The sequence below is a fragment of the Amblyomma maculatum genome, chromosome 9, assembly GCF_055883805.1.
Source record: "Amblyomma maculatum isolate TAMU_Amacu chromosome 9, ASM5588380v1, whole genome shotgun sequence".
Lineage (NCBI taxonomy): Eukaryota > Metazoa > Arthropoda > Arachnida > Ixodida > Ixodidae > Amblyomma > Amblyomma maculatum.
Window position 1 is genome coordinate 125,115,538 of NC_139352.1, and position 20,306 is coordinate 125,135,843.

Genomic DNA, 20,306 nt, shown 5'->3' on the forward strand with positions numbered 1-20,306 from the left:
AACTTTAAAGATTTAGAAACACACCATACCTTTCATTGCTATTATTCGCCTGGGTGCCAGGACACACCGACATAGCGGGGAACGAACGCGCCGATCAGGTAGCTCGAGGGTACACGAGCCGAGCTTCCTCCCAATCGGACGATCTACCTGAGCGAGTCGGCCCTACGTACTCAGACATTCTGAACTACTATAAGGGGGTACGGATCCGCTATACGCCGCCTCATCGGGATCTAAAACAAGAGGCAGTGTACTGGCGAAGACTGCAGACAGGAACATTCCCTACCTGCATACCCTAAGCAAAATTTACCCGTCACAATATCGGGACACCTGCCCATGGTGTGGTAGCAAACCTTCGTTATACCACATCACGCGGCAATGTAAAAATAACGACAGCTTTCGTAAAGATCCGAGTGTGGAACAGTGGGAGATCCGTCTCTCCAGCGGCGATTTGGATTGCCAACTAGGTCTAATCCAGGACGCCCAGCGAGCAGCGAAGCTCAGCGGAGCGCTGGAATAGGGGCACCGACCCTGTGAGAAGACGGAAGATGGAACTCTTCTGCTACTAGCACAAGACCCTCCTAGAGAAAATAACGTATTTCCTATCCTATCCTATCGCCTTGTGATGAAAAACAACATACTGGTATGCCTTTGCCGCGGCCTTTGCAGGTTTTCAGCTGTGTTTCCGCAACTTAACGTGCGCATAGATTTCTGGGCAGAACACCAACCCGTTAAAGATCACTTTCCGACCTGAAGCGCGGAAGAAAAGACTTTATCCTGATGGCGTTACGTCGCCAATTTAAGGAGAAAAGCCTGCATAGAAGTGCGTTTAATTTGAATAATTCAGAGTAGGTCACACAAGCGAAAGAAGGTTTCCAGGACTAATCCTTGGATTTCCAGAGAAATAGTCCCTTAAAACGTAAAGGTAGATGGTGTCGCAGAAATAAATCTGCCACCTCCACCTTTATTGTGCACCTTAAGTCATCCCTAGCCACTACATTGCGGCGAAAGTAGAAACAGTTACTTAACGGAAACACTTGGACGTTTCGTAACAGAAAATCCAACGAAGTTCTGGTAGTTTTTTTCTCGTAAAGATAATTCAAAGCTCGACAAAATAGTTTTGGATAACCGCACTGTCACGAATAAAAATGAGATAGCAAATGCTTTCAATCAAATATCTAAAGCGTATTTCCCAAAAACGATGAGATAAGCAATGCCACTCAATGTAGTCCAAGTGAACTTTATTTCAATGTAACCAGAGAAGGTGTTTTAAACTTACTTATGCGTCTTGATCCTAAGAAAGCATCATGACGGATGATATTTCAAATTCATTTCTCAAGACGTACGCTGAACTTTTAGCACCATATTTAGTAATACTATATGAAGAATTCATAGAGACTGGTTAAGTTTCAAGGGTCGTTCCTGTATTTAAGAAGGGCTGTAGATTAGACGTCAATAATTACCGTCCTATCTCATTAACATCTACCGTTTGCAAACTCTTAGAGCACATACTGATTACTCAACTAAAAAACAATTATGAAAAGGAATGAAATATTAACCAACGCACAACACGGCTTCCGACGAGGCTTTTCCACAGCTACACAGTTAGTTACAACAGTCGATGAAATTTCTAAAATCATAGATATTGGAGGACAAGTTGACATTGTTTTCTTAGATTACTCAAAAGCCTTCGATGGAGTGCCTCATAATAAGCTGATCATTAAAATGCAAATGATTGGTGTGCCTAGTGAAATCGTACATGGGATATCTTCTTATCTCACAAAGCGCAATAAGTTTGTTACTGTTGATGGTGTTAACTCTTATTTATTACATGTCCTTTCTGGCGTTCCCCAAGGTTCGGTTTCAGGGCCTACACTGTTTAATCTATATATAAATTATCTGGTCGAAGCACTGGAACCAACAGTTTCGATTAGATTATTTGCCGATGACTGTTTAATGTTAAAAGATATTAAATCCATTCATGATCAAATAACTCTAAACGAAAATTTGCAATTTTTGGAAGGATGATGCAATGAATGGGCTATGGCCATTAACTTTGAGAAAACTGTTGTACTTAGCATTACAAATAAAATTTATCAACTTGAATTTCTGTATAAGATAAACAGAAACCTAGTCAGGCAGGTAAGTGCATATAAATACTTATGCGTAACGACTACTTCCAGACTAAAATGGGCAAAAAACATTGACAGTATATACTCTATAGCACGTAAAAAGCTGGTTTTTTTAAAACATCGAATGGGTGAGTGCCCAAGCCCATTAAAACCTAAGGCATACAAAGCATATATCAGACCCACACTTGAATATGCCTGTGTGCCATGGTACCCTTATACATCAAATGAGACCCAAAAACTTGAGAATATTAAACGCTCAACAGCCCGTTTTATTTTTAATCGATACAGACGCCGTGACTGACCTTCATCTATGATTTTTCTTGCCGGCCTTAATTCACTAAATGAAAGGAGAAAAGAAAGCCCGTTTACCCTTCCTTCAATCGTTATATATTTCCACACTTGGCATTAAACCTGAAACCTATCTGAAAAAAGATTCCTTCAGACCCTCTCGTCATAAGCACTGTCTCGCCTTATCACCTATATTTGCCCGAACTAATATGTACAAATTCTCGTTTTTTCCACGAACAATCGCAGACTGGAACGCCCTAACGATTGAGTCGCCGTTTTTATCGCCTCCCGATTGGACGGTCATATTGTATTTGACTGTACATTGTATTTTTTTGTGTTATCAGGTCATCGTTGTGTAAAATTCTTTGTTTTATTGTTTTCTAACTGCATGATCTGATGTAAACGACCTCTCCTGCTTGGGCATGTAATATGCCTGCAGTATTTCTTAAATAAAAATAAAAATATTTAAAATGCTAAAAAATAAACGACTATTGTATAACGGCACACCAAGACCTTAGCTTCATCACAACATGTAAGAATATAGATAATAATTTGCGTAAGTTCGAAATTGCAATTACAAAAACTAGAACCTTTGAAACTTTTGATTTGAGTAAGACATGATGCAGGTTGGTCAAGAAGGCTCATTTTGTGGTAACTGATAAATCGAACAAACATTTTCTTGGAATTGCGATACCTGCTGTTGTAAGATTTAACATATTATGAAAACGTATTCGAAATGTTTCATAAATGTCTGTGCTTCATTACGACTTCATATGTATACATGCTCCAATACAGCATAATCTGTGTATTTATTTACTTATAAAGCATACTGCAGCGCAATTGAGCGCTATAGCAGGAGTGGGTGATTAAGTTCAGTTCAGTTCAGGCGTTCAGTCGTGTCCGACTCTTCGTGACCCTATGGACCATGTCACGCCACGCTTTCCGGTCTCTCACTATCTTCTTAACATCACATAGCTTCATCTGCAATGCCTCGAGAATGCCATCTAACCATCGCGTTCGCTGCCTACCCCTTCTCCGGCGACCCTCAACCTTTCCCAACATCAAATCTTTCTCCAGCGACTCCTCTCTTCTCATCAGATGACCAAAGTAGCTGAGCTTTAACTTTAGAATTTGACCCTCCAATGAGCAGTCAGGGTTTATGGTCGACAATATCGACTGATTTGATCTTCTGGCAGTCCAAGGAACTCTTAAGAGTCTTCGCCAGCACCACAATTCAAACGCGTCAATTCTTCGGCGGTCAGCCTTTTTCAGTCCAACTCTCGCATCCATACATCACAACTGGAAAGACCATAGCACAGGTTATACGGATCTTGGTTGGCAGACTAATGTCTCTGCTCTTTACTAGGCGGTCAAGGCTAACCATTGCTCTCTTTCCCAGAAGCAGGCGTCTCCTAATTTCATGGCTGCAGTCTCCTTCCGAGGTAATCTTGGCGCCCAAGAACAGAAAATCTGTCACAGCTTCCACTTCTTGTCCATTGATGCTCCAGGACTTGATAGGGCAAGACGCCATGATCTTCGTCTTTTTAATGTTCAGTTTAAGCCCAAACTTCTCACTCTCTTCTTGTACGCGCATCAGAAGTCTCTTGAGTTCCACTTCACTTTCTGCCATTAAAGTGGTATCATCCGCATATCTAAGGTTGTTGATACGTTTTCCAGCAATCTTCACTCCAGCTGAAGACTCGTCCAGACCGGCCTTCCTCATGATGCACTCTGCATATAGGTTAAATAGGCAGGGTGACAGTATGCAGCCTTGCCTCACCCCTTTCTCAATCGGAAACCAATCAGTAAGACCATGCCCAGTTCTGACTGTGGCCTCTTGCCCTTCATAAAGGTTCCTGAGGAGACAGATGAGGTGAATTGGAACTCCCATCTCTTGGAGAGCTTCCCACAATCTGCTGTGATCTACGCAGTCAAACGCTTTCGCATAATCAATAAAGCAGAAGTAAATGGGTTTCTGGAACTCTCTTGCTTTTTCCATGATCCAGCGAAGGTTGGCAATTTGGTCTCTAGTTCCTCTGCCCTTGCGAAATCCAGCTTGCACGTCCGGAAGCTCCCGATCCACATACTGCTGCAGCCTACCTTGCAGGATTTTTAACATCACCTTGCTAGCATGCGAAATAAGCGCGATCGTGCGGTAGTTGGAACAATCTTTGGCACTGCCTTTCTTTGGAATGGGGATGTAAACTGACCTCTTCCAATCCTGTGGCCACTGCAGGGTTGTCCAAATCTTTTGACATAATGTATGCAGTGTGTTAACAGCGTCGTGGTTGAGGTTTTGAAGCAACTCAGCTGGAATACCATCAATTCCGCTAGCTTTGTTCTTAGCAAGGCTGGCTAAGGCCCATTCAACTTCACTCTTCAGGATGCCCGGCTCGAGATCAGTAATCACAACCGTCCTATGTTGGGTTTGCACATCCGGGTCCTTCTCCGAGGGCACGACGCCGCAGTCAGCATGTGGCATTCACCGTTACTGTACTTACAGGCAGCCATCCTTTGTGGCCTTCACTCCTGCGCTGAAGAACCATGGCCTCCCGGAATCGACAATCACGCCCGACTACCACCTTCACCGATGCGCGCTTGGCCGGATTTGACTGCTGCTGACGCATTCGTCTGGCTACGCGGAACCCTGGCTATCTCGGACGCAACCGGCGCGGGAAATAAACGCCCATCAACAGCCGTTCCCTTCGGGCACGACGCCGCAGTCAGCATGTGGCATTCACCGTTACTGTACTTACAGGCAGCCATCCTTTGTGGCCTTCACTCCTGCGCTGAAGAACCATGGCCTCCCGGAATCGACAATCACGCCTGACTACCACCTTCACCGATGCGCGCTTGGCCGGATTTGACTGCTGCTGACGCATTCGTCTGGCTACGCGGAACCCTGGCTATCTCGGACGCAACCGGCGCGGGATATAAACGCCCATCAACAGCCGTTCCCTTCGGGCACGACGCCGCAGTCAGCATGTGGCATTCACCGTTACTGTACTTACAGGTTGGTTACCTAAATGGTGCAGTCTGTCCAAAGTCTAGTGACTACTTTTTGTTTGCGGTGTCGTGCCCATACATTGTGTGTTCTGCGTTAAGGCGAGTTATCTCGCTTCCATTGAGCCTGTGTCTTGCTTTTCTTGATATTTTGTTGTTATCCGGAGATGTTGAATCTAATCCTGGGCCAAACGCCGAGGATACCACGGATGTGCTTTCCACTCTGTTAGCAGCTGTGAGCCGACTTGAATTAGTACAGGCATCGATATTAAACGAGCTCAAATGTGTTAAAGACCAACACGACGTAACTGACAGCGAACTTAAACGTCTAGCAGAAAGAGTAACCACGTTAGAGGCTACCCTCACTTCTCTCCATATTTCAAATAGCGCTGCACCTCAAATTGCACTCTCTAGCATAAATAAACAACTAAGGAATGTTTCACAAAAATGTGACGATGCTGAAAACCGAATGCGACGGTCTAATCTTCTGTTTTTTGGCCTCAAAGATGACAGTAAAGAGGACTGGGCTGCGTCCGAGCATAAACTTACAAAGCTCTGCTCGGAATACCTTGGCATATCAATGAGTGGTAACCAGTTTGAGCGTGTTCACAGGCTAGGTCGGTTTTCACCACACAAAATCAGGCCTATTATAGCAAAGTTTGCTCATTATAAAGATAAGGAATACGTTCTGGCCTCAGCACGCAATTTAAGGGTACTTCATTTTCAATCAGCCAGGACTTTTCGATGCCCACGCGGCATGCTAGAAAAAGGTTAATCGATTTCGCTGGCTTGCAAGACAAACCTTTCAAATTGTCTGTTGACAAGCTGCGTATCGGTAACTCCACCTACACCTACGACCCTGAGACAGATAAGGTAGTAACCTCAAACAGATAGCAACGATCTATTGTCGGCAGCTGCGCTCACGAGCACCCTCACAGGCCTGAGACGGCACGTTCGCTATCCATATCATATACTAACATTCGAAGCCTCATGCCTAAGCGTGACCAGATCTGTTCATTGCTAACCGACAATGACACTGACATTCTCATTTTAACCGAGACTTGGTTGCATGCTGATATAGCGGATAAAGAAATCCTCCCCGAAAACAACAGTTTCAGCATACACCGGCGTGATCGCAGTGACAAAAGAGGTGGTGGGGTCCTGATAGCCATAAGAAATACAATTTCGTCCTTTATTTTAGACCTGAATTCACCTTTAGAAATACTCTGGGTTGCTTGCACATCATCAGCAAATAGATTCTTGATAGGCGCCTGCTACCGTCCACCAAACTCTGGCCATTCATTTGTCAGTGATCTGCTTAACAGCGTACCTGCAGCTTCTGAGCTGTTCCTTACTGATAACGTTTACTTATTCGGTGACTTCAATTTTCCGAATATTGACTGGTCCCTTTTGACATCACCATGCAAAGTTTCTTCTGACTTTATCGACGTTTTATTAGATTTTAATCTGTTCCAAGTGGTATGCCAGCCTACGCGTGGCTCTAATATTTTGGATTTAATTTTCACTTCTGTTCCCGAAACACTGGGTTCTATTACACATCATGACGGTTTCAGTGACCACAAGCTGCTTAATTTAGACCTTCATATCCCCTTGACGCATGCAGGCAAGTCATCGAAGGTAATTAGAGACTATAATAAGGGTAAATTCGATCTTATCAATGCTGACCTAGACAAGTTCATCAGCGAGGAATTCCTGCCCTCGTTCTCTAATCGTTCTGTTGACGAAAATTGGATGCTGTTTAAAGACAGGATTTCTGTATTGGTTACCAAGTACATACCACTCATTTCAATTTCTAACGACAAAACAAATCCGTGGTTCACTAAACATCTTCGACAGTTAAGAAATAAGAAAAAGAGGCTCTACCGGAATGCCAAACGCGTGGTAAACACATCCACGTGGGCTAAATACAAATGTTGCCTAAAATCCTATATTTCCGCCCTGCGTAGCGCTAAAGAGAAATATTTTTCACGCGATGTACCATCACTTATGAAATCCAATCCTAGGAAATTCTGGCGCTTGATATCCCCCAACAATGACCCAGTTCATATTTCCTTGCATGATGATAGTCAAACACCATTGTCCGACAGTGCATGCTCATCTGCATTTAATGCGTTTTTTACATCTGTTTTTACAAGGGAAGACTATTCCAATGTGCCCATGGTAGCCGAACTTGATTACCCATTCATGGCACCAATCGACGTTACTGCAGAAGGAATCGCATGTATCATTAACAATCTTAAAGTATCCACATCTTCTGGCATCGACAACATCAACTCAAAATTTTTAAAGAGCACCGTTAATGCTTCCAGCCTCATTTTATGTCATATTTTTCGCCAATCATTATGCGTTGGTCAGCTACCTTTGGATTGAAAATCTCTAAGGTAATCCCCGTGTTTAAGTCTGGTAATAAACATTTACCGGACAACTACCGACCGATTTCACTCACGTGCATTTCCTGCAAATTACTCGAACATATAATTGCATCCCATGTTTACCGTCACCTGGAATCTAATCACTTTTTCTTCGCTAATCAGCATGGATTTAGGAAGGGGTACTCTTGCGAATCACAGTTATTGGAATTTTCTACTGATATACACTTTAATATGAATAATAACCAGCAAACAGATTGTTTTTTTCTGGATTTTTCGAAAGCCTTTGATAAAGTAGCCCATTGTCGCCTAATAGAAAAACTAGTCGCTCTTAGACTCGATGACCATACGCTATCTTGGCTCCGTAACTTCTTAACGCTGCATCAGCAGTTTACTGTGGTTAAAGGCTTTTCCTCGCCCCTATCCGATGTAACTTCCGGTGTCCCGCAAGGCAGCGTGCTCGGCCCTTTACTTTTTTTGATATATATTAATGATTTGCCTAGTAATATTTCTTCTCAACTGAGGCTCTTTGCGGATGATTGTATTATCTATCGCACGATTAACAACACTGACGATCATCTAGCTCTTCAGGCTGATCTTAACACAATTTCTAACTGGTTCCAGACCTGGCAAATGACTCTTAACGTTAATAAGTGCAAGGTTATGACGTTCACCCGCAAGAAGACCGTATCCAAACTTAATTATTTATTAAATGACTCTGTTGTATCCCAAGCCTCATCTTACAAATACCTAGGTATTCATTTCACGCCCAACCTATCGTGGTCCTTGCACATTTCCACCATTCGTAGCAAAGCATCAAAGACGCTAGGGTATTTCCGCCGTAATTTGCACAAGTCTCCGCCCACCGTACGTAGCCTCTCTTACTTAACTTTCGTCCGTCCGCAGCTAGAATTTGCTTCAGCTGTTTGGTCACCGTATCAAAAATATTTAACTTGCCAACTAGAATCTGTGCAGAATAGAGCCGCTCGCTTCATTTCAGGCAATTACAAACCATACTCCAGCATTACAGTAATTAAACAGGACATTTCGCTTCAGCCATTAGAACTTCGTCGACAACTCGCCCTTTTATGCCTCTTTCAGAAATATGTTCATAGCCCGAGACCATGCCCCTTTCCCCTTGAAGCTCCATTGCGCACATCATCGCGGCTACATAATAATCTCAGCTTTCGACGCATTTCTGGTAAAACACTGGCGTTCAATTCATCTGCACTCCCACGAGCCATTTCACTGTGGAATAGTCTTCCCGACACAATCGCTTCTGAAGTTGACCGGGCGCTGTTTTGAAAAGCGCTGGAAAAGTTGTATAGGAAATAAATAGAACATGTCATTGGGTGTTATTCGTGTGTTTCATTCTTTTTCATGACCTTGATGTATTTTGCTTTTGTATAATCTTGTATCTTGCCGTTGCCTGTAAGTAATTAATTTTGTGTTTCACTGTTTATGTGCCCCCCTTACCCAATTCTCCGCCTTAGGAGCCTGTAAGGTATATTGAATAAATAAATAAATAAATTCTTGTACAGTTCTTCTGTGTATTCCTGCCACCTCTTCTTTATCTCTGAGGCTTCAGTGAGGTCCTTGCCTCGTTTGTCCTTTATCACGCCCAGCTTAGCACAGAAGCTTCCTTTGATATCTTTGATTGTCTTATACAGAGCTCTTGTGTTCCTTAATTGGCTGTTGTCCTCAACTGCTTACACTGTATGTTCAGGAAGGCATTCTTATCTCTCCTTGCTATTTTCTGAAAATCCGCATTGAGAACCTTGTATCTTTCTCTTTCCCCCATACCTTTTGCCATCCTCCTTTCCTCAGCTATTTGCAAAGCCTCTTCAGATAACCAGTTTGCTTTTTTGCATTTCTTTTGCTTTGGAACTACCTTAGTAGCAACTTCTTGTATTATATCACGAACATCAGTCCACATCTCTTCGGGCTCTTTGTCTTCTAGATCTAATTCTTGAAATCGATTCCTCACTTCCACAGCATATTCTAATGGAATCTGATCCAGATCATACCTGCAAGGCCTTCTAGTTTTCTGCGTTTTCCTCAATCGAAGCTTAATTTTGGCAACAAGAAGCTGATGATCGGTGCCACAATCGGCCCCAGGCCTTGTTTTTACTGCTTGTATAGCGCTTCTCCATCTCTGCCGGCAAATAATATAATCGATCTGATTCCTGTACAGACCGTCCGGTGAAATCCATGTGTACAGGCGCCTCTTGTGCTGTTGAAAATGAGTATTCGCTATGGTCAGGTTGTTTTCTTGACAGAACTCTACTAGCCTCTGCCCAGCTTCATTTGGCTCACCAAGACCGAACTTGCCTGTAATTCCGGATATTTCTTCACTCCCGACCTTAGCATTCCAGTCTCCTATGAGAAAAACGACGTCTGATGATGGGGTGCGGTCTAAAAGGCATTGTAGGTTCGCATAAAATCTCTCAACGTCAGCTTCTTCAGCAGCAGTGGTCGGTGCATAGACTTGAATAACTGTTATGTTGAAAGGGTGACCTTGGATCCGAAGTGAAATCATTCGGCCGTTTTTGGGGTTGTACCCTAGCACTGCTTTGCCCATTCTTCTGTTTACTATGAGAGCGACCCCATTCCTTCTCTTGGATTCGTGCCCACAATAAAAGACATAATGGTCGCCGGAGTTAAATTCTCCCATTCCGGTCCACTTGAGCTCGCTGATACCCAAGATATCAATTTTCAATCTGTCCATTTCTCGCTTGACGATATCCAGTTTACCTTGCGTCATAGATCTTACATTCCATGTTGCTATGTGATATATCTCCTTGCAACATCGGACTTTCCGGTCGCTTCCCGACACATCCACAACTGAGCGTCCTTTTGGCTTTAGCCCAGCCGCTTCATTCGTCCTGGAGCTACTAGGAATCGCCCTTTGTTCATCCCCAGTAACATGTGGGACGCCTTTCAACCTGGGGGGCTCATCTTCCGGCGCCATATCGATAATGGTATTGTGACTGGCCATAGGGTTTTCTTGGCAGGAAATACTGGAGTGGGTTGCCATTACCTTCTCCAGTGAATCACATTTTGTCAGAACTCTCTGCCGTTACCTGTCTATCTTGGGTGGCCCTACACAGCAGAGCTCACGACTTCATCGAGTTTCGCAAGCCCCTCCGCCACGACAAGGCAGTGATCCATGAAGGGGAGGGTGATTAAGACATGCATTAAATATATTGTGTTGTGTTCAACGCTGGAATACAGTACTACAACAAATACAAGTTGTGATGTGCAGAGAACGTCAAAAGTATTAAAAAGTGCGGAATACATGAGTGCACTGGAGGATACTACTAGATGCAAAACTCCCCTAAGCGGCCCATGTATCCTGATGGCCAGGATTCTGGTGTATATGAAAAGTGGCTGCACTCGCTGCCATTTAAGAAACTGCGTCTAACTTGCAAACTTTCAGATTTATAAACGCGCAGTCACCTGGAAAGAAATTAGCTGAAGACTTGGAGTAGCGAAAATACTTGAATATAACAGCCATACATTTAACTAAGATGGAAAAAAAGAACTCAAAAAGAAATTTGCAAATCTCTTGACTGCTTGTCGATGGCGCGACATTTTATAAGCACCTGAAAAATGCCTACAACGACTAGTAACGTTTGAAGACAGAGTTTCCCAACTTGTAGCATCCAAACGATCGGGTTAGAGGCATGAATACAAATTTTTTTGCGCATTGGATACTTGTTACAAAGCTCTCGAGGCCCAAGAATCCAATGTTCCCAGGCAATGCATTCTGCTGTTCCATGGTGCATGAAAACAAAACTGAATTTTAACGTGTTGGTACGTGTGGTACGTGCGTAAGAAGGCGTTCATTAAAGTTGGTAATAACTTCTGGTTGATGTTTCTGGAGCAAAAGTGGAGGAAAAAAATTAGACGAGAGCATAGCTGAAGAGCTGGTTATGCAATGCAAGAATTTTAGTGACTCGATGCGGGTGACGTGCAGTAAGCGTTAATTTCTGAGAGGGAAGTGCCAAAGACGGTGAGAAATAGCAGTAATAACGGCGAAAAATAAAACCCACTGCTTTCTTTTTGAGAGCATCTAACGTGCTAATAGTGATTGTGTATATAGATTTAAAACTATGCAAGGACGAATTAGGGATTCATATATTAGTAGCTTTACGTCTACAGGAGAATTAGCTAATGTGCGCCGCAGAGAGCCTAGCGATTTAACTGCTTTGTTACAGATGTGATCTACATGATTAGCCCAAGACAAGTTATGTGTGAAAATAACACCAAGTTATTTATACTGGACACACTATTTAGGCTATGGCCCTGGAATGAGTAGGTAAAACTCAATGGAGATAATTTGTTAAAGACATCATTGCAATTTTATCAATATTAATCCTCCTCTGCCATGTATTGTACCAAGTACAGAACCTACCACACATTTCTTATAGGCGAAAATAGCCATTATAACAAAAATCACTGTGGTTCTGCGTGGTTCGTCAAAAATTTTGTGCTGTATTTGCTTGGTTAAACACAACGGTAGTGTGACAATGAGATAATTTGTTTTAGCGCTCTTGACAGCAGAATTATAGATGTCAGCCGCAGAGCGGTAACGTCAATGATGTTCAGTGCAAGATTCTTTTGCTGATCGGAAGAAACATTTCTTAGTGTTATACAATCGTTTAAGATGTGCATTATACCAAGGTGCATGCAGATAAGATATCACGCGAGTGGGTATGAAGCGGTTGGTGAGATCTAAAATTTTCTTCTTGAATAAGAGACAGTTTGTGTTCACCTATCCGAATTCAACGAAAAAAGTTACCAGGCAAGAACCTAGTTCATAATTGATTTTCTTGAAATCTGCGGGACTATACATGCGTATTGTTGTAGTGCGACTAACAGATTTTTATATAGGAATGTTCACGGAAAAATTCAGCAAAGACTGATCGCTTAACTTGAGCATTTGGGTAATTTCTGAACACAATTCTGAGCTTGTTGTTAGTACGAGGTCTAACGTACTTGCTGTAGCTGCTGAGCTTGTAGGCTGAGTAACGATCTGAGTAGGGTTAAATGGCGAGCATAAGTTAATGAATTCTCTACATTGTGTCGAATATGAGGAAGGTTGCACCAGTGACCAATCGATTCCCGGAAAGTTGAAGTCACCCAGTAGAAAGATTTGGGGACGAAGGTTGACGCGGTATGACATTAATGGCATCATAAAGCTCGGCAACAAATGTAGAGATGCATTACGCGGTCGATAGCATGCCCCTAGTATTACTCTGTGGCGACCTAGTACAAGCGATCCCAATATCATTTCTATGCTTGATGCTTTGTGAAGGGAATACAACTCCATTTTTTTACTGACTGCTATAAGTACACCAGCGCCTTGCCTATCCTTTGTCACATCGACAAAAGTAGAAATGATCTGAAAAATCGAATATTTTACAATCACATACGTACTCGTGTAGCCAAGTTTCAGTTAGCACGCACTTATGGCAGAGGAGAGTTCTATACGTCTTTTGATGACGATTCGGATGTTAGTAAATAAAACTGATATTTCGGCTGCGCTTAGACAACGACCACTACCCCTCGGTAACCGTTAGTTAGATTTAACAGGTATAGATGAAGCAGGGGGAGATGAACGCGCTTGTTGGGTTCTCGGTTTGGTGCGTTCTGCGGCAACCTCAATTGTACTGTCGCCGACAGGGTTATACATGTAGGATCTGTTATTCACGACTAACTTACTGTATTTTACTTTAAAGATGGGGAGCCGGGTAGTGATTTGGAAAAGTAAACCAGTTTCTTGCGTGCTTGGAGTGTAGCAGACGAATAATCTTCAGCAACTTGAATATCATCATCCTTGATGTCCTTTTTACATTTCAAATTTTTTTTTTCTGGTTTTGAAGCTGCAGACTTTCGCTATTACCGGATGGCATCCATAACCAGAATACCTTCCTAATCCATGAGCGCGATCAATATCGTTAGGTGAGAGTTCGCCGCCAACGTATTTGGACAGCACATTTAAAACTTTTTTTTTCCGTTTCATCCCATGTTTGATGGTCGTGGTCACCAACAATACCATTAAACACGCAGTTATTTCTTCGGCTCTGGTCCTCTAATTCATGAATTCGCGTCTGCAGCAGTTGATTTTGTTCGCGGCGATCGGGAGTGGTGCTTTCAAAATCCTGTTTTTCTTCATCTATCGCTTCAAACAAGTTTCCACTCTCATAAGCCAGGAATTCATACTGGCGAAGACAGAATCAATACTCTAAAAGAAGAGACATCTGGGCGAGTTGGTATGGTGACATGATAGAAAAACAGCGCAAAAGACGTGCACGGAGGAGAAGAAGGGACAGGACAAGCGCTTGTCCTGTCCCTTCTTCTCCTCCGTGCACGTCTTTTGCGCTGTTTTTCTATCATATCAATACTCTGCTGTCCACACCGTAGCTCTTCCATGGCTTTCTTTATACCTTCGTTACTGGCTGAAAGCGCAACTGACAGTGCCTGCCATTCATTTAAGAAACAGCGCATTCCCTTGTTTTATTCCGATTGTGTTAAGATAACATTAGCGGCATGGCCGTCCACTTCGCTTGTAGTGTATTTGCTTGGTTCGTCGGCAACAATTTTGGAACGCGTGTGAAAATGACCTAGATTTACTTCCACATCTCCCGATAATAGAACACAGCCGTCGACCTACCTACCTGTCCTACCTGTCCAAGCCCCGTAGGGCCAGGAGCATCCACCCTACCCCGGAGATCTCAAACTTGCTCTGAGATTGCACAGCAACGTACGGCTTGATTTCTCCTCCACTGAAGCGTAGCCGCCGCCATCGTGTTGGAACCCACCAACACAGCAGGCGGCCACCGCAACCAGTGCGTCACTACGGAGCGGCAGCGGTTTATCTGATAAAAGCATATTATTGTTCGCATAAAGCTCTGCAGGCGAGATTGGTGGTGGCTGCTCCTCGCTTTACTTGGCTGGCAATAGTAGGCTCCCGCACTCTTAGAAAAAAAAGGTGGTAAAGAGGTAGTAACGCCTGCCGCTACTACGTTTGTACTACCTCCTTAAGACCTTGTTTTGTACCCCAAGGAAAATTGAGTAGTACAATAGTAGTAACTTCTGCTGTTAATACGTTTTTTGACTAAGCTACCTTTATACAACCTGATTACTGTCTCACTGGGAGCAGGGTTAGTCAATGGGCCTTAAGTGTTGCTACCATGATCAGAAAATGTCTTGTAATACACACGATAGGAATATTCAAATATACACAGCTGCAATACTCTTGATAATGTTGCTGCTCTATTTCGTTTTTGTATAATAAGAATGGCTTCCTAAATGGTAGCAAGACCTAGAAAAATGCCAGTGCTGCTCTCTTTGCTTGAGATAACGTAGTATACACGCGGCACCTATGAATTTCATAGTTTGTCTTCATGCGTCGATCCTTTTTTTTTGAGCAGGGCGATCCATATACACGTCGTTTAAAAGCGCCATTGAATGCCTTTCGTTTTCGAGAAGTTTGCTATCAGGAAAGGGAGCGGGGAGTAGGAAGAAGCTAGAAGAAGGAGTGTAAACAGGTCTTCCTTAAATGATCACATAGGTTGCGATACACTGGTTGTTTAGCGTCCACTTCCTGTAATCACCGTAGGCCTACTTTCCGTAGGTAGCAGTCTCACGGATGCCGTAGCGGGGTAGCGTAGCGTGGGTCCACAATAGATGCTTCGCTTAGCCCAGTTCCAAAGAGCATCACAATGCGGGCGCTTTTCGGCCCTTATAACCAGGACTGAGATTATTCCGCTTAACCATTCCCTTTAAAGACAGTACAGAACCAGACCTTGTCTTCATGACGGAATAAGATGCGTTCAAAAATAACTTCCCTCAGCCCGCCAGCTTTGTGCTTAATTATAGCCCTGGAGGCAGACTGTACGCTGCCTTTAAAATAAAAATTCCAAACTGGCTTTAGAAATCAAAAGTGCTTCTGGGAAGCGGCAGTAAAAAAAAAACACCAGAAAAACCACCGATAGGTCAATCCGATCCGATCCGAAGTTGTCAGCGGCGGATAGTTGCGATGGCGCCATGCCTTTGTTGTCGTGTGATGTTATTGTGAACATTATTTTTTTACGTTGTGCTGCTTGTTTCTTCTGTGGTTCTTTGAATGAGCCGCAGAAGTGATATGTGACATGTGCACTTCCATAGTGGTTCTGAAGTACGTGAAGTAGTGGTAAATATATTCAATGTCGTACACCGCTTGTACCGCGCCGTGGCCGCGCCATCAACATGGAAGAAAGAAATGGACTGGCGTGATTGTTGTCAAATGCGAGTACGCTGCTTGAAATTATTTTTGTTTTAGTTGCTATTGAATGAGGTACTACGTGCTGTTAATACTGTTGCGCTTGGATTCAAAAACATCTTGTTGCGGTGACGCATATTTCACAGTGGTCGATGCATTAAGATTTGGTGCTTGTGTGCGTGTACAAAAAATCTGTAACACATCGCAGACGCCAAGGTATGAACTCGTGTAGTACTACACAGCCGTATAGGTGCTTGGCAGTATATTGACGATTCGAAAACATTATCTGACTGACCGCACGTAGTAAAACGTGCATGTCAAGAGTGATTGCTGTCATTACTACAGAGCCTTTTGTACGTATTGTAAAAGAACGCTAGGTCGAGACGGCGAGGTCGTGACTTCAAGGACAGCGAAGCCTTGTTTAGCGTTTTAATCCGATCCCGAACCCAGGCGCGCGCCGGAGCCCGCGCCGCGGGACGATGATGATGGTATGTACAAATGAAAGAAGAAGATCATGGCATGTACAAATGTAAGAAGGTCCACAGAAGGCTCACACAATCTGCCCGGGGGGTCGGAAGCGGCCAGCCTGGCCGTTCCTAATTAACCGATGTACTGCGGCGCAAAAACGGTTTGAAGCGAGAAACATGAACAATTTCAGTTCCACGGTGGCGTCCATCGGCTGGGGGATCAACAGGCGTGACTTTGTAGTTAACTGGAGAATTTGGCTGATGATCTCGTAGGGACCAAGGTAGCGGTGGTGGAATTTGTCACTAAGGCCAGGGGTGCGCACTGGTGTATAAAGCAGTACTTTGTCACCGGGACGATAAGAGACCACGCGATGCATAGAATAGCAGCGACTCTTGCGGTCTTCCTGGTACGCTGCTGTGTTGAGGCGGGCAAGGTGACGGCATCTGGCCCACGACCTCAGAACTGGGTAGGTACTGATGTGGAGTAGTCGGGCGTAGAGAAGAAGGAAGCGTCGAGAATTGTAGTGGGAGGACGGCCATAAACGAGGAAAAATGGAGAATAACCGGTATTCCGCTGTACTGCTGTGTTATATATGTATAACTTTATTAGGGAGCCGGCAAACGACGGGTTAAAGCGTCGTGACGCTGGCCAAGCGTCTACCCGGGGTTAAGCCTTACTCTGTACTACGTCATTTGGCCCGTTTGTGCTGAGTTGTGAAGCTTGTGCTTTTCGAGCGCACCCCGGGCCTGCTGGACTGCCCATAGTTGCATGTCCTTGTCTTTATTCTGCACAGCACTTTGAAGTTCCGGCGGGTATGTCCTGGATGCAGCTTCGGTCGGGAACCTGGCACAGTCCCACATGATGTGCCATTGGTCCGCCGGGCCCACTTGACATACACTGCACATATCACTCGTGTAGATGTCTGGGTGGAGGACGTGTAGCACTGCCGGGGCTAGGAGTGAACCGGTTTGCATTTGCCTTAGAATGCCCGCCTCATCCCACTAAGTGCCGGGTGAGGCGGCGGCATTGTCCGTCGAGCTGGGCGGTAAAATTTTGTCACTTCCTCGTAACTGGTCATTCGATCTTTTGCTTCGAACCACCATTCGGAACGGTCCCTTTTGGGGGCGCGGAAGGTAAGCGCTCGCGCCGCCGAATGGACCGTCTCGTTGTGATTCGGTGAGGATGCACAATCTCCCGCGTGCGCCGGGAATCACTTCATGCGGATAGTGTTGCCCCGGTAAGTGATTCCCGGCGCAGCGTATTTGGGTTTGCTCGGTACGGTGGCTCCGCAAGGGACAAAACGACAGAAGGGACGAAGAAAACGGGCTGTTCCGACTAGCATCTACCGCCCCCAGGAGCCAACCAGCCTAGCGATTAGCGGCGCATGCTTTTTCAGTGGGCGTCTCGTTGGACGCAGCACTAGCTTGAGAGAGCCTATAATACAATTACTACTACTACTACTACTACTACTACTACTACTACTACTACTACTACTACTACTACTACTACTACTACTACTACTACTACTAAATAATAATAATAATAATAATAATAATAATAATAATAATAATAATAATAATAATAATAATAATAATAATAATACACAGTATTATTTTTCTGCTAATTATTATTAATAATATATTATTATCATTAGTAGTAGTAGTAGTATAGAGGAAGACTCGTTTCACGAAGTTGGCACTAAATTGTCTAGTTAATGGCCGAATGAACTGGCTAAATATTATCTTCACAGTTTTAATTAATAATAATAGGTTCACAGGAAGGGAAAGGCGCAGTATCTGTCACACTTGTGTCTGTGGACACCAAGGGATGAAGGTGTCCACAGACACGCGTGTGATAGATACTGCGCCTTTCCCTTCCTGTGAACCAATTAATATTATTATCATTAATAATTAAAACTGGGAAGATAATATTTAGCCAGTTAATTTGGCCGTTACCTACAGACAATTCAGGGCCAACTTAGTGAAACGAGTCTTCCTCTATACTACTACAACTACTACTACTCTACTACTACTACTACTACTACTACTACTACTACTACTACTAATAATAATAATAATAATAGTAGTAGTAGTAGTAGTAGTAGTAGTAGTAGTAACAGTAGTAGCAGTAGTATAGGCTTTCTCAAGCTAGTGCCGCGTCCAACATGACGCCCATTGAAAAAGCATGCGCCGCTAATCGCTAGGCTGCTCGGCTCCTGGGGGCGGTAGATGCTATTCGGAACAGCCCGCTTTCTTCGTCTCTTCTGTCGTTTTGTCCCTTGCGGAGCCACCGTACCGAGCAAACCCAAATACGCGCCCCGGTCTTGAAGCTGGAGCTTACTTATGATGGCGGCCGCCGGCGCGCACACTCGCTCCTTGGCAAAGTTGCGCACAGCGTTCCTCGAGTCGCTGAGCACCGTGCGACACTCGGCCTCCGCGATCGCCAGAGCGATGGCAACCTCCTCGGCGTCTGTGGCGTCCGTGCACCGCACGCTCACTGCCGTTGTTTTGATGCCGGTAGCCACCGCAACAGCTACTGCCACGAATCCTTCTCGCTTGTATTCCGCAGCGTCCACGAACTGGACGTGCGGGTCCTAGGCGTGTTGCTCGACGAAGGCTTTGGCCCGCGCCTGCCGCCGTTCTTGGTTGTACTTGGTTGGTTGGTTGGTTGGTTCACAGGAAGGGAAAGGCGCAGTATCTGTCACACTTTCTCTGTGGACACCTGAACCGCGCCGTAAGGGAAGGGAGGAAGGTGGGAGTGAAAGTGGAAAGAGAGAAAGGGGAGTGGAGGGCTACGGAGCAATTTCGACCACCTGGGGATCTTTAACGTGCTCTGACATCGCACAGCACACGACGCCACTTCGTTTCGCCCCCATCGAAACGCAGCCGCCGAGGTCGGGTTTGAACCCGGGTACTCCGGCACAGTAGTCGGGCGTCTTACCACTGCACCAACCTGGCGGGGCGGAGTGCATGTTTTTCGGGATGGGGTCCACGTGGATGTGGGCCCATGCCTCATCGCTGATCTCGCGCGATTGCCGACTGGGAGCTCAGGGATTGTAACCCAGGGACGTCAGTATACTGCGGCCTGTCTTGGTGGTAGAGAGGCGCTCCATTTGCGCAGTGAGCTGCGCCTCGGCTATTTCTTCTAAGGTGCTATGGACGCCGAGCTGTAGGAGCCGAGCCGTACTCGTGGTCCCCAATAATCCCAGCGCCGTCTTGTAAACCCGTCTGATCAGCGTGTTTACCTTTGTCCGGTCAGTGGCCTGCCAGTTGAGGTAGGCCCCAGCGTAGGCGATGTGACTGATCACGAACGACTGGACGAGGCGTAGAAGACTGTCTTCACGGATGCCTGCCCGTCGTGTCGAGACTCGGTGTATGAGCCGGATAGCGTCCATTGCATTGGTGGTAATCTTGTTGATGGTCTCGTCGTTGTGGCTGTTCTTGTTTAGTAGCAGGCCCAGGACCCTGATCTTGAGAACTTCGGGGATGCGCTGCCCCGATGCAGCCACGATCTTTATGTGATCGAACTCCTGAGATGGAGCGCGTTTCCGTCCCCGTTGTAATGGTGTGAGGATGAACAGCTCGGATTTGGCGGGCGAGCACACTAGGCTTGTGCCATTAAGGTGCTGCTCGATAGCAGTAACAGCCTCTTGGAGCTGCTGCTCAATGCTGGCGTCGGTGCCGCCTGCCGCCCACAGGGTAATGTCGTCGGTGTAGATCGTTTGCCGGACGCTGGTCCCTTCTACTGCCCTCGCTACCC